At 41.8% G+C, this 13,268-nt stretch overlaps 1 pseudogene; it reads right to left on the bottom strand.

The window, feature by feature from the left end:
* Positions 1 to 9,213: 9,213 nt before the first annotated feature.
* On the bottom strand, positions 9,214 to 11,816 carry LOC122778818 (annotated as a pseudogene).
* Positions 11,817 to 13,268: the final 1,452 nt, after the last annotated feature.

Here is a 13,268-nt window from a genome sequence, read left to right as displayed (position 1 = left end):
AGTGAGCTGTCACTCTTCTTTCTTGTTTGCTCATGAGTTAGGCGGCTGGCAAATACAACTTATTGTGTCTTACCGCCACCTGTGGGTCGGAATGTGTACTACTGACCAAAGTAAGTATGTCCAACTTTAGCTTATTTCACATAAAAACAATATAATTAACACATAGATGATAACGCATACAAGTACATGTGACAGTGCAGCAGAAACCTGTAAAGGCTTATATGAAAACCACACCCAAAAAACTTTTGATTACGAAAATACAACACACAAAAAAAAGAATACAAAAAAAATCTAAACAATACAAAAATAATCAAAATCCTAAAAACAAATACAAATCAATCAAATACATTTGTAATCTAATACAAAACAATCTAAGTGTAGGGCAAATACAACACAAAAAGTCAAAACAAAAATAATCAAAATCATGAAAACATACAAAACAATCAAATACATGTTTAAATCTATTACAAAATAATCTAGGTATAGGGCATATGTGTGGGGTTAAAATGAAATAGCAAATAGCAAAGAGTCACCATGAACATACAAACAAGAACACTTTTAGTTTGAACCAATTGACTGTAGAGCATTTTGACGATATTAAATAAAAAAAACTGGCCGCGGAAAGATTTATATAGAGGGAGATGAAGATTGTCAACCTGTCTAGTACTGTAATTATGGAATTTTGAGTTTTGAACAAAATAACATCTAAAATTGTAAGGTAAGTGTGTAATCTATCTCACTTTAAAAGCAAATGTGCATTAATTTGGAGAATATTAATATCGACAGCTGCATTTTACAAAAGAGTGGTGTGCTTGGTACAGCAGCTTTAGAGAAAGTCACTAATCTAACAAACTTTTCCTGCAGTAGCAAGATTTTATACAGATACATTGGAAATGTACTTGCCCAGACAATGTTGCAATATGTTAAATATGGATAAATCCAACTGTAATATAATGTTAACAAATGTTAACTTGAAAAGAAAATCATTAAAAAGAAATCATTGAATTTGCAAGCTAAAGCAAAAGGAAGAAAAGCTGAAGGACAATTCGGGGAAGCCTTTTTCTTTTGAAGTAAATGATTAATAATCTTCCATTTTGCTTTAATATTAGTTTCCAATTTAGCAAACTGATCACTATAAAACCTTTTCTTATGTGCTCTAAGGAGATGATTGTATTTGTTTTTATAGAATTTGTAAGTAGCCAGATGCAAAGGAGTTGCTAAAATATATTTTCTATAGAGTTTGTTCTTGGTAATTGAGGACTTTTTCATTCCAGAGGAAAACCAGGGATTATTCAATTCTTTCCTAGTGTCAACAGAACAAGTAACCAAATGAAAACGTTTTGTAAAAGCTGATAGTTCACTAAATATTAAGTAAGTTGAGTTTGCATTGCTCTCCATGTAAACCTTTTCAAAGGAAACCTTCTCCAACATAGCTTTATAAATCCATATAATTTGTTGTTGAATTAAAATTTCCATAAGTGATTGGAGACTTGTTTTTATGTACCTTGAGACCATCTACAACAACGATTTAAAAAACTGGAAAATGATTAGATATCTCTGTAAACAGAATTCCTGTTTTTGTTGTAATATTAGCAAGTTGGTATCAGATAAAAAGTTAATATCCTGATCAAAATCTGAATAATGATGGATGTTTTCATTTTTGTTGAGTTCCAATGGATTGAATAACATACTATCATCAGTAGCAGAAATAGTTGATAAAAATTATACTGATATCGACTTTTAATTATAGCATAATAATCATGGTGATGATATGTCTAATAATTATAGCCTCAAAACTGGATCTGGATCCTGCAACCTGCAAGATGAGGACAGAGAGAGAGAGAGAGAGAGAGAGAGAGAGAGAGGGGAAAGGAAAGACACAAACTAGGGAGGGAAAGAACAAGGTTAATGACATATAATAAAGTCATATTCATACCGTGATTGTGAGTGTGCATGCACCAGAGGAAATTCCCCCAGCAGCCTAATCAGTTTATCATTTCTCAGATACACAATGTCCCCTCTTTTTTGGCCTCTTTCATAGCAGAAATTAGTTCTTTACATTTCAGTCGCACACATTCAGAGTAGTCTTCAATAACAAAGAGGTCCATACATTCTCCAATACAGCAAGCCTGTCCTTTAGTCTGAGAAACTTAACCATTACCAGCCTTGGTTTGGCCATGTGGCTTCCCCAAGCAGTGAGCATGCTCAATCTCCATATGCTTGTGGTCAAGTTTCAACTTTTCTAAGATGGTTTTTATGATTTTTCCTCAGAATCAGACCGCTTCTCATGTTCCGTTTCTGCAATTACTTCGAATGATCAAGTTGTTGCGGGGTTACGTTGCTACCTGTAAAGCAACCTCTTAATATTCTGTTTAAATGTCTCTCGCTCATAATGATTCTTAGCAATGCCAGGCTTTTGAAAATATATTTGTAACTCATTTCTTACTATTTCTCCCCATGTGTAGGGTTTTCCTCTGGGTTCTCTGGCTTCCTCCCACAGTCCTAAAACATTAGGTAAATATTTGTCCAGGTTGTACCTAGGTCCTTAACCATTGTATTTTATGTACATCTGTAGATTTGTTGCCTCTTAACCAGAGGAGGAAAATGCATATGCTGTTTTTTTTAATATCAAGGCCTTGTTAGGTAATCTGTCATTTCTAGCCTCTTTTCATTCCGCATCAGCAACTACAGCACCAGGTTTACCACTCAACTTTTCCTAAATGTTCCTAGACTGAACTCAGAATTCAGTAAAACTGCTTTTCTGCTTCTGTGCACTATGGACATGGAATGAGCTGCAAAACATAATTTCACTACAGACACTGCCTTCTTTAAACACATTCAAAGACATAATACTGCTCTTCCTCTCTCGCCTGCACTCTCGCAGGGACAAGGTGGAGCTCTCGAAGTAAACTTACGGGTGGGCGGTAACATTCGCGGTGAAATGTGCATGCTGCTGTCATAAGCGCATATGTCCCCTTTAAGAAAAACCATACATGTTTTTACATGTATGGCTCCTACAGATTTATTGCTATATGTATTCAATGTAATGCTTAAATTCCTGTCCATTTGATAACAGTGACAGCAATTTTTTGTGTTTTGTGATTAATTACTCCTGCAATAAATGTTACCAGTTTCTTTTTGTCATCTATTAAATTTCCCTTCACACATCACTAGCCCCTCCATTTGGACCCCATGTATTTGCCCTCTGTTCCATGTGTAGTTTCTTCTGTTTTGCAGCCTCAGCATAAATTATCTTCCTTTAAAGAGGCCATAGCATGGTCCTATCTCACTTATCTCACTGACGCTCTTGTCAGCCGCGCTATTTCAGACCAAAACCACACCCGCAGAACCTGGACTGTCCTGTGATTGGCCAGTTACCTGGAAGTGACGTAATTGGCATGTCAGGTCTCAGACCCGCAGCTCCCCCTCTGGAAAGGCGGATGCAGCGCTAGCAATTATCAAAACATTGAGTAATGCCGTCGTCACGACCCCTCGCCGTAATCCCTTACGCATTTGATCCAGAGTCTGACCCAGAGTCAGAAGACACTGTGACAAGTGAACCACCTCCAGCAGTAAAGACTGCTGCAGGAACGCGTGTAGCTTAGCCTGTAACCGACTATCGCTAATAGGCTTCATAGACAAGTAATGATGCAGATACACACCCAAACGCAGCATTAATAGCCACTTCCGGGCTATGGCCTCTTAAAACTCTCATTTTCTGTATTCACTTCCCTTGTCATTACCACACATTCCCTGTGGGCGGCATTCTGTGAGCCTCTCCTCAATGGCAACATTTTGGCTGCGTTCTGTCCTCACACTTCCCATACTCATGGTTTCTTCCACAGCGAGCACATCTTTGCTGATGAAGCATCTCATTGGCCTTGGTACATAATCTCTCACCATGTAACTGATCAACACAAGCGTTGTAGCATTACCTTGCCTTGAAACTCAATCATTACTGTTTCAGTATCTTTCCTGGTCCCCTCAACACTTGACTTCATCCTTTGGGCATTGAAGATTATTCCCTTTTAGTTCTTCCATGCCTTTCCAAACCTTTTATCTATCTATTCCTCCCACTTTGTTTGTGCTGACCACTTTAAAACCACTGATTTCTTCACATTTGAGAGTTTTACTTGCCAACTCTTCATTGTCACACCCCACTAACAGGTTCCCATCAGCCAGTATCAAGATTTTCTATTGATTTATTTAAAATAAAATGAAGCATAAATAAAATGTCTGCTTAATTCTAAATTCTCTTTTCCTCACTGTGTACAGTTTCCCCACTTAAAAGTTTTGACCCATCCACTCGAACATGATCCCTCATCATTGCACACACAATCAAAAGAAATGTAAACATATATGCAAAGAACACATCAAAATAAACTGTCAGAGGAAACAAAATACCCTTTGTGTCTTTCATGTGCCTTCCTTAAACATCATTAAAATACACCATCTAGTGACATTTCAGTCCACTAGATGATCCAAAGTGTTCACTCTCACTGTAGCTGTTGTGTGAATACATCGCAATATATGATTTCACAAATTGCAGTATCATGATAGTATCATATCATGGTGTCTCTGGCGATTCCCACCCTGTTGGATATGATACTGATGCACTGAAGTGACTTTAGATTTCTTAGAATCAGCCTCAAAGTCCTCCACTCACAAGAACTACAAAAGATCACCACAATAATTTAAATTCATTTCAATTCAATTCAATTCAATTCAATTTTATTTGTATAGTGCCAAATCATAACATACATTATCTCAAGGCACTGTACATAGACAACATCAAAGAGAGCAGAGAACCCCAACAGTTCACACAATGAGCAAGCACTAGGCATCAGTGGAGAGAAAAAACTCCCTCTTAACAGGAAGAAATCTCTGACAGAACCAGGCTCAGAGATGTGTGGTCATCTGCCTCGACCGGTTGGGGTGAAAGGAAAATGGGGGACAGCGGAGAGGTGGGGGACAGAAAGGGGGGAGAGAAAGGAGGTAATAATAATAATGGTGATGATATGTATGATATGGATAGCCTCGAAAACTGGATCTTGATCCTGCAACCTGCATGATGAGAATACAGAGAGAGAGAGAGGGAAGGAAGGAAAGACACAAACTAGGGAGAGAAAGAGAGAAGGTTAATGACATATAAAAAGTCATATTCATATCCTGAGTGTGACAGAGTGAATGTGCGTGTACCACAGGAAAATCCCCCAGCAGTTTAGTTCTATATGTCTCATGGCGCCCCCCGTGGCTGACGTGTTTGCTCGCTCCGCTCTCGTATGCCGGCTCGTGGAGTTTTTATTACTGAAATGCCGTCCCTATTATCTACCGAGGGAATTTACTGCTGTGTTTTTGGCCGCTGTTTACATCCCCCCACGGGCCAACTCCACCGCAGCACTCGGCACACTCCATGACGTCATCAGCGCGCTGGAGACGGCTCATCCCGATGCTGTTTTCATCACTGCTGGAGACTTCAACCAGTGCAACTTACGGACTGTATTCCCCAAATACCGCCAGCATGTAGACATTCCCACCCGTGAAAAGAACACTCTGGACCATGTTTACAGCAACATCCGTGGTGCATACAGGGCTGCACCCCGCCCCCACTTCGGACAATCTGACCACATCTCACTGTTTATGTACCCCGCTTACAGACAAAGGCTGAAACAAGCAAACCCAGCCACAAAAGTCATCAAACTCTGGAACCCAGACACCGAAAGCATCCTACAGGACTGTTTTGCTACGACAGACTGGGATGTTTTTAAAGCTGCAGCCACTCTGGAGGACTCCTCTGTCAGTGTACAGGACTACGCTGAGTATGTGACTGGGTACATCAGCACGTGTGTTGACAACATCGTGCCCACCATACATGTCAGGAAGTTCCCCTACCAGAAGCCCTGGGTAAACACTCAGGTACGAAGCATGCTGCGTGCTCGCTCCACTGCATTTAAATCAGGCAGCGAAGCTGAGTACAAAACTGCCAAGTACAGACTGAGACACGCCATCACAGCGGCAAAGAGGCAGTACAGAGAGAAGCTGGACAGCTTCTATTCCACTGCTGACTCTGGGCGGATGTGGAGGGGCCTGCAGCACATCACAGACCACAAGACCACCACCAGCACCATCAGTTCCACAGACAACCTGCCAGACGACCTCAACACTTTCTACACCCGCTTTGAGGCTACAACAAACAACACAGGGACACACACACACACCTGGACCACTGGACCCCCCTCACCACCACCAACAGTCTCTTCAGGTCAGGTCCACAAAGTCCTGAAGAAAATCAACCCCCACAAGGCAGCAGGACCAGACAACATCCCTGGCCGTGCACTCAGAGCATGTGCTAATGAGCTGGCTGATGTCTTCACATCCATATTCAACCTCTCCCTAAACCAGAGCACCGTTCCCTCCTGCTTCAAAACAACAACCATCGTCCCCCTCCCCAAGAAGAGCCCACCCACTTGCCTGAATGACTACAGACCAGTAGCACTCACTCCTATCATAATGAAGTGTTTCGAGAGAGTGGTGCTGGCGCACATTCAGAGCAGCATCCCGGATTCACTGGACCCCCTGCAGTACGCCTACCGACCCAACAGGTCCACCACCGACGCCATCACAGCTGTCCTCCACCACTCCCTGTCCCACCTGGAAAACAAGGAGTCCTACATCAGGATACTCTTTGTAGACTACAGCTCCGCCTTCAACACGGTCATCCCCTACAAACTCACCCACAAGCTGTCCACCCTTGGCATTCACCCCACCCTCTGCGACTGGCTCCTTGACTTCCTGACTGGCAGACCCCAGACTGTCAGGATTGGCAATAAAACATCAGCCAGCATCATCACAAACATTGGCACTCCACAAGGATGTGTCCTCAGCCCCATCCTCTACACCCTGTTCACACATGACTGTGTCGCCTCCCATAAAGACAACATCATCCTGACGTTTGCTGACGACACTGCAGTGATAGGATGCATCACTGCGGCGGACGAAGCGGCCTACAGGACGGAGGTGGGCAGTCTGGTTTCTTGGTGCGAGGACAACAACCTCACCCTAAACACAGACAAGACGAAGGAGATGATAGTGGACATGAGGAAGGAGAGGAGACCTCACCAACCACTGTTTATCCGGGATCTTGAAGTGGAGCGGGTGAGCAGCTTTAAGTACCTCGGGGTCCACATCACTGTGGACTTCACATGTACCACCAACACAACACAGCTGCTCAAGAAAGCACAGCAACGGTTGTATTTTCTGAGGAGGCTGAGGAAGTTTGGCATGTCGACAAAGATCCTCAGCAACTTCTACAGCTGTGTCGTGGAGAGCAGTCTGACCAACTGCATCAGCGCGTGGTACGGCAGCACTACAGCCATGGACCGCTGTGATGGTAGCCGAGGGTGCGCTGTCGAGTGGGTGTGGGTTTGGCCAGGAAAGATCAGAGGCAGAGTGAAAATATGGACATAAAGTTTTATTTAGGCTTGAGGGAGGAAAAAAAATCAAGCATTAAGTGTCCATGGGTAAATTCAAATAAATCAATAAAATTAAAAAGGAACAAAAGTAAATCAAAATCCAGCACAAACTCAAAGGTCGGCAAAAACGATAACAAAATTCCCAATCTGCTCATAATCCAATACAGAGTCACAGTGCTCACATGCAACAGGGTCAAGACAAAAAAAACATAGACGGGACGCACAAACATATAGCAGGTGGCCAGCACCATTTTACATTTAAAGGGGAACATATAACCAATAATTAGTACATAAATAACAAGACAGACTCTAAACCAGAGTACATGTTCTTAGTGGTCCAACAGAGACAGATTTACAAAATAAATAACAAACAGTCCACTCTCTTGCCCATGGAACAGGACACATCACAGAGGGGGTTTGATCAGGACCCACCTCTGTCATCCCCATGGTCATACTGAGTGTGGACTAGGCCAATTAGGCCCGGAACCAAATAAATGTTCTCGTTTCTGGACGGCTCCTTTTCACTGCCGGACAGACGCGGTCAGACTGCGGACCACAACAACGCCCCAGCACAACGGGTAATCCATGTCCGTGTCCGGCTGCTCCGCACTCGCCCCGTGGCAAACGCTGCATGAACGAGCGCGGCTGCTAACGTCCATTTATAAGAAGGTGTGTGTGTGTGTGTGTGTGTGTGTGTTTCATCAGCCTGGAGGGCTTCTCTGTGCGGTCGCTCCGTGACCGTCACAACCGCAAACGCCTGCAGAGAGTGGTAAAGACAGCTGAGAGGATCACCAGGTCCCCACTGCCCTCACTGCACAGCATCTACCACCGCAGAGTCCACAGGAGAGCTGCCACCATCATCAAAGACAGCACCCACCCACAACATGGACTGTTTACACTCCTGCCGTCACGACGGAGGTACAGGAGTGCCAAATGCAGGACAACCCATCTAAAGAACTCTTTTTACCCACTGCCATCAGAATCCTCAACAGCTGAACGGGACTACAATAATCCTGTCACCTGGTTACACTGTCACTTTAATCTGTTACCGTCTCTTTAAAACCTGAAACATGTCACTTTAAATCTGTTAAATTGCACAACCAGTGTTCACTTTATGTACAGTTCTTATTTTTACACTTATTTTATGTATATATGTTATTTTATTTTAGTTTCTTTGTAATATTTATATTTTTCTTATGTATATTTATACTTTTTTTTTTACAAAAGCATCTCTTTTTTACTTTATGCTGGTGTTTTGAGTGGACAGCAAAGTAAGAATTTCATTGTACAGGGAAACGTGTTTCTTTACTGTGCATATGACAATAAACACTTGAATCTTTGAATCTTGAATCTATAGCAGCATAACTAAGAGATGGTCCAGGTTTCCCTGAACCAGCTCTAACTATAAGCTTTATCAAAAAGGAAAGTTTTAAGTCTAACTAAATACAGAGAGAGGCTCCGCCTCCCGAACTGTCATTGGAAGCTGGTTTCACAGGAGAGGAGCCTGGTAACTAAAGGCTCTGCCTCCCATTCTACATTACATTACATGTCATTTAGCAGACGCTTTTATCCAAAGCGACTTACAAAAGTGCATTTAAACATTTGGGTACAAATAAGAGCTAGAAGTAAGTAAGAGCTTCAAGTAGAACAAACTATGAAGTGCTAGTCATAAGTGCAATACAAGTTTTTTTCTTTTTTTGTCGTCTTAGTCGAGGTAGAGTCGGAAGAAATGTGTTTTTAGTCGGCGTCGGAAGATGTGGAGGCTTTCAGCTGTCCGGATGTCGATGGGGAGATCGTTTTGGGACCATTTGGGAGCGAGGACAGTGAACAGTCTCGAGTTCTGCGAGTGCCTCTGCGATCCTCTCAGTGAGGGGGCAGCGAGCCGGTTTGTCAATGCAGAGCGGAGTGGGCGGGCTGGGGTGTAGGTTTTGATCATGTCCTGGATGTAGGCTGGACCGGATCCGTTTGTAGCATGGAACGCAAGCACTAGAGTCTTGAAGCGGATGCGAGCAGCTACAGGAAGCCAGTGAAGGGAGCGGAGGAGCGGTGTAGTGTGGGAGAATTTTGGTAAGTTGAAGACCAGTCGAGCTGCCGCATTCTGGATGAGTTGCAGAGGTCGTATGGCGCATGCAGGAAGACCAGCCAGGAGGGAGTTGCAGTAATCCAAGCGTGAGATGACAAGAGCCTGGACCAGAACCTCCTTCGGATGTGCAACATGTATCTGCAAGATCTAGCTGTTGCAGCAATGTTGGCAGTGAGGGAGAGATGGTTGTCAAGTGTCACACCCAGGTTCCTTGCGGTGTGAGAAGGAGTTACCACAGAGTTGTCGAGGGTGATGGTTAGATCTGTGGTGGGAGAGCCCTTTCCTGGGAGAAAAATCTGTTAGGGTGATAGGGTAAGACTAGGTCTAACACTAGTTATATGGTCTCTCTTTCTAGTTCCTGTCAGAACTCGTGCTGCAGCATTTTGAATTAACTGAAGGGTTTTAACAGACTTGTTGGAACATCCTGATAATAAGGAGTTACAGTAATCTAATCTAGATGTAACAAAAGCAAAAAAGACAGAATGTTTCTAATTTTCATAATGTTCCGCAGGTGGAAGAAGGCTGTTCTGGAAATTAGTTTTATGTGTGAATCAAATGACATTTCCTGGTCAAAAGTAACTCCAAGGTTCCTCACAGTGGAACTGGAAGCCAGTGTGGTGATCAGAAAGTTTTTCTCTGAGGTGTTTAGGGCCGAGTATAATGATCTCAGTTTTTTCTGAGTTTAAAAGTAGAAAGTTACAGGTCATCCAGGACTTAATGTCTCTGAGACATTCTTGAAGTTGAACAACCTGATTTATTGCATCCGGCCTCATTGATGAATATAGCTGTGTGTCATCTGCATAACAATGAAAGTGTATGTTATGCTTTCTAATAATGTTCCCTAGAGGAAGCATATATAAGGTAAAAAAGTATCGGCCCAAGCACTGAGCCTTGTGGAACGCCACAATTAACTTTTGTTTGTAGTGAGGCTTTATCATTAACGTGAACAAACTGGAATCTATCAGATAAGTATGATTTAAACCAGCAGAGGGCAGCACCTGTGATACCAAGAGTCTGCTCCAATCTCTGCAATATAATCAATGGTGTCAAATGCAGCACTAAGATCTAACAGAACAAGTAAAGAGCTAGACCATTATCTGAAGCCAAGAGAAGGTTGTTACTAACTTTAACTAGTGCTGTTTCTGTGCTATGGTTTAATCTAAAACCTGACTGAAAATCTTCAAACAGGCCATTAATGCGCAAATATTCAGGAAGAGATGGTTCAGTGGAGCTGTGGCTCTGTCAGTGCTGAAAAGGAGAGAGAGCTTATATTTAATAGTCCACATTTAAAAGTGGTATTATTTGACTATTTTATTGTTGGTATTAATCTTTATTAAGTTAGAATGTCTAACTCCTCTTCTGTTTATTATTGATTTATTTACTTTAGTTTTTACTTTAGTAGGTCGAGGGACAGACACAGTCTCTATGGGGTTTTTAATAGGTGACTGCTCGAAAAGAAGCACAGAGAAGCATGAAAGACTGCAACTCTGTGTCCTGGTCTTAGCTCTGGATTGTCATGGGTTTCTAATAAAATGTCTAAGCTGCTAGATAAGAGAGCTGCTCCATCCAAAGTGGGATGGACGCCGTCTCCCTTCATGAGTCCAGGTTTCCCCCAGAAGGTTTGCCAGTTATCTAAAAACCCAATGTTGTTTTCTGGAAATCACCTCATTCATCCTCTACATGCTCTCCATTGGCAAGGTCATATGTGACTTTGGGATATCTTTCCACTGCTACGCAGATGACACACAACTGTGTATGAGGACAGACACCCACACAACTCCATCAGCAACTTCACATCTATCCATGCTCACTGCATGTCTGGAAGAGATGAGGCATAACTTTCTCCAGCTGCAGTTTGAAAACTGAAACCATCCTCATTGGTTCCCCTCAACAAATCCAAAACTCCACCGTAACCTGTATTACTTTTAAATTTACTTTTTCAACAGTTACCAACCTCAGTATCAGGTTCATCTAACTCTTTGAGGCCCATATCAATCACCTCTGCAAAATATCATTTAACCACCTCAGAAATATAGCCAGACTTCCACACCTTTGTCTACTCCAGACTAGATTACTAACGCACTTCTCAGTGGGATTCTCAGCAAGAGCATCCAAAAATGTCAACACATTCAAAACAGTGCTGCAAGGATCCTGCTGAGAGTGCGTATACACAATCACATCACACCCACTCACTACTCTTGCTTCCCATCCCTGCCAGGATTGAATATAAAGACTCGCTTCTCACATTCCAGAGCATCCATGGTAACGCCCCCCAGTACCTCAAAGAACTTCCCCCAGACTTTAGCTCACTTGCTTTGCTTCACCAACAGCTACAGACTAAGTCCTGCACACTCAAGACCAAGCCTTCTGCTCCTTGACTCTGGAACATCCTCCCTGAACATGGGCCCCACAGACAATCTATAGTTTTAAAAAGGGTCTTAAAACTAATCTGTAATTCTTGTTTTACTCTTGCCTGTTTTTAACTCCTTTTTGTTTTTGTAGCTCTTTGAGATTTTCTTTTAAATATAAAGTGTGTTATAAATAAAATGTATTAATATTATTATTATGGGGTGGGGTAACGCCACTTGTCACAACGGGAGTCAAGATCTTGGACTCAATTGCAGGAGAACAGAAGCAGGTTTCAAAAAAGGTTTATTTGCTTGGATAAGCAAAAATGAAAAGTTGACCAGAGGTCAAAACAAAACTCAGGGAGGGAGCAGACAAGCTCAAAAAACTCCTCAAAAACACAGAAATGAAATCTACAGCCAAGCTGAGAAAAACTGAAATCAAAACGACAGCCTTGCTGCGATACTACCATGGAAACTACGGGGAAACTACGGGATACAAATGCTTGACTTGATAACTTGGTCTTCTCTGAATACTCATCTGTGACGCACTGGCAAGGGGAGAGTGAAGTCTTTAAAGGTGCAGGGGTAATTATCACCAGGTGCAAGTGGTAACTAATCAACAGGGCGTGGTGAAGACAGAGAGAGTGAACACAGACAGTGGAAACCCATCACCAAAATAAAACAGGAAGTGACATAACAAAACAGAACTACCCACACCAACTAAACTAACATAACCGTCGCTTCGTGACACCATCTCTAGCCGGTTGTCCTCAATTCTGTTGCTTTGGATAAAAGCATCTGCTAAATGACATGTAGTGTAATGTAATTTAATTTAATTTAATTTAATTTAATTTAATTTAATTTAATTTAATTTAATTTTATTTTATTTTATTTTATTTTATTTTATTTTATTTTATTTTATTTTATTTTATTTTATTTTATTTTATGGAATTTGCAACAGTTGTTCTGTGTCAGGTTAAGACTTCTGACTGACTTTTTATTATAATAATGGATTTTGAAAACAGACAAGGAGTGAAGACTAAGAAAATTTTGAAGATTAAAAATACCAATTGGGTTGCTTGATGTTTTGATATCCTGTAGCAATATCTTCCAGTTGCAATTCTAATTTATGGTAATTACAAGAAATGTAGCGACTCATTAAGGATACTGGGAATATATATACATTTTTTGTGTAAATGACATTGATGGCAATCTCACTCACTCATTCGTTCTTCGACCACTCAGCTTGACATAGGGTGAAATGTGCGGTACACCCTAGACAGTTTGCCAGTCCATCACAGGGCAATCATGTGTAGACAAACCATCAACTCTCACAATTTAGAGTGTCCAATTTACTTAATCCCC

This window comes from Solea senegalensis, linkage group LG12 (genome assembly GCF_019176455.1).
Source record: "Solea senegalensis isolate Sse05_10M linkage group LG12, IFAPA_SoseM_1, whole genome shotgun sequence".
Taxonomy (NCBI): domain Eukaryota; kingdom Metazoa; phylum Chordata; class Actinopteri; order Pleuronectiformes; family Soleidae; genus Solea; species Solea senegalensis.
This window is presented reverse-complemented; position numbering and strand designations above follow the sequence as displayed.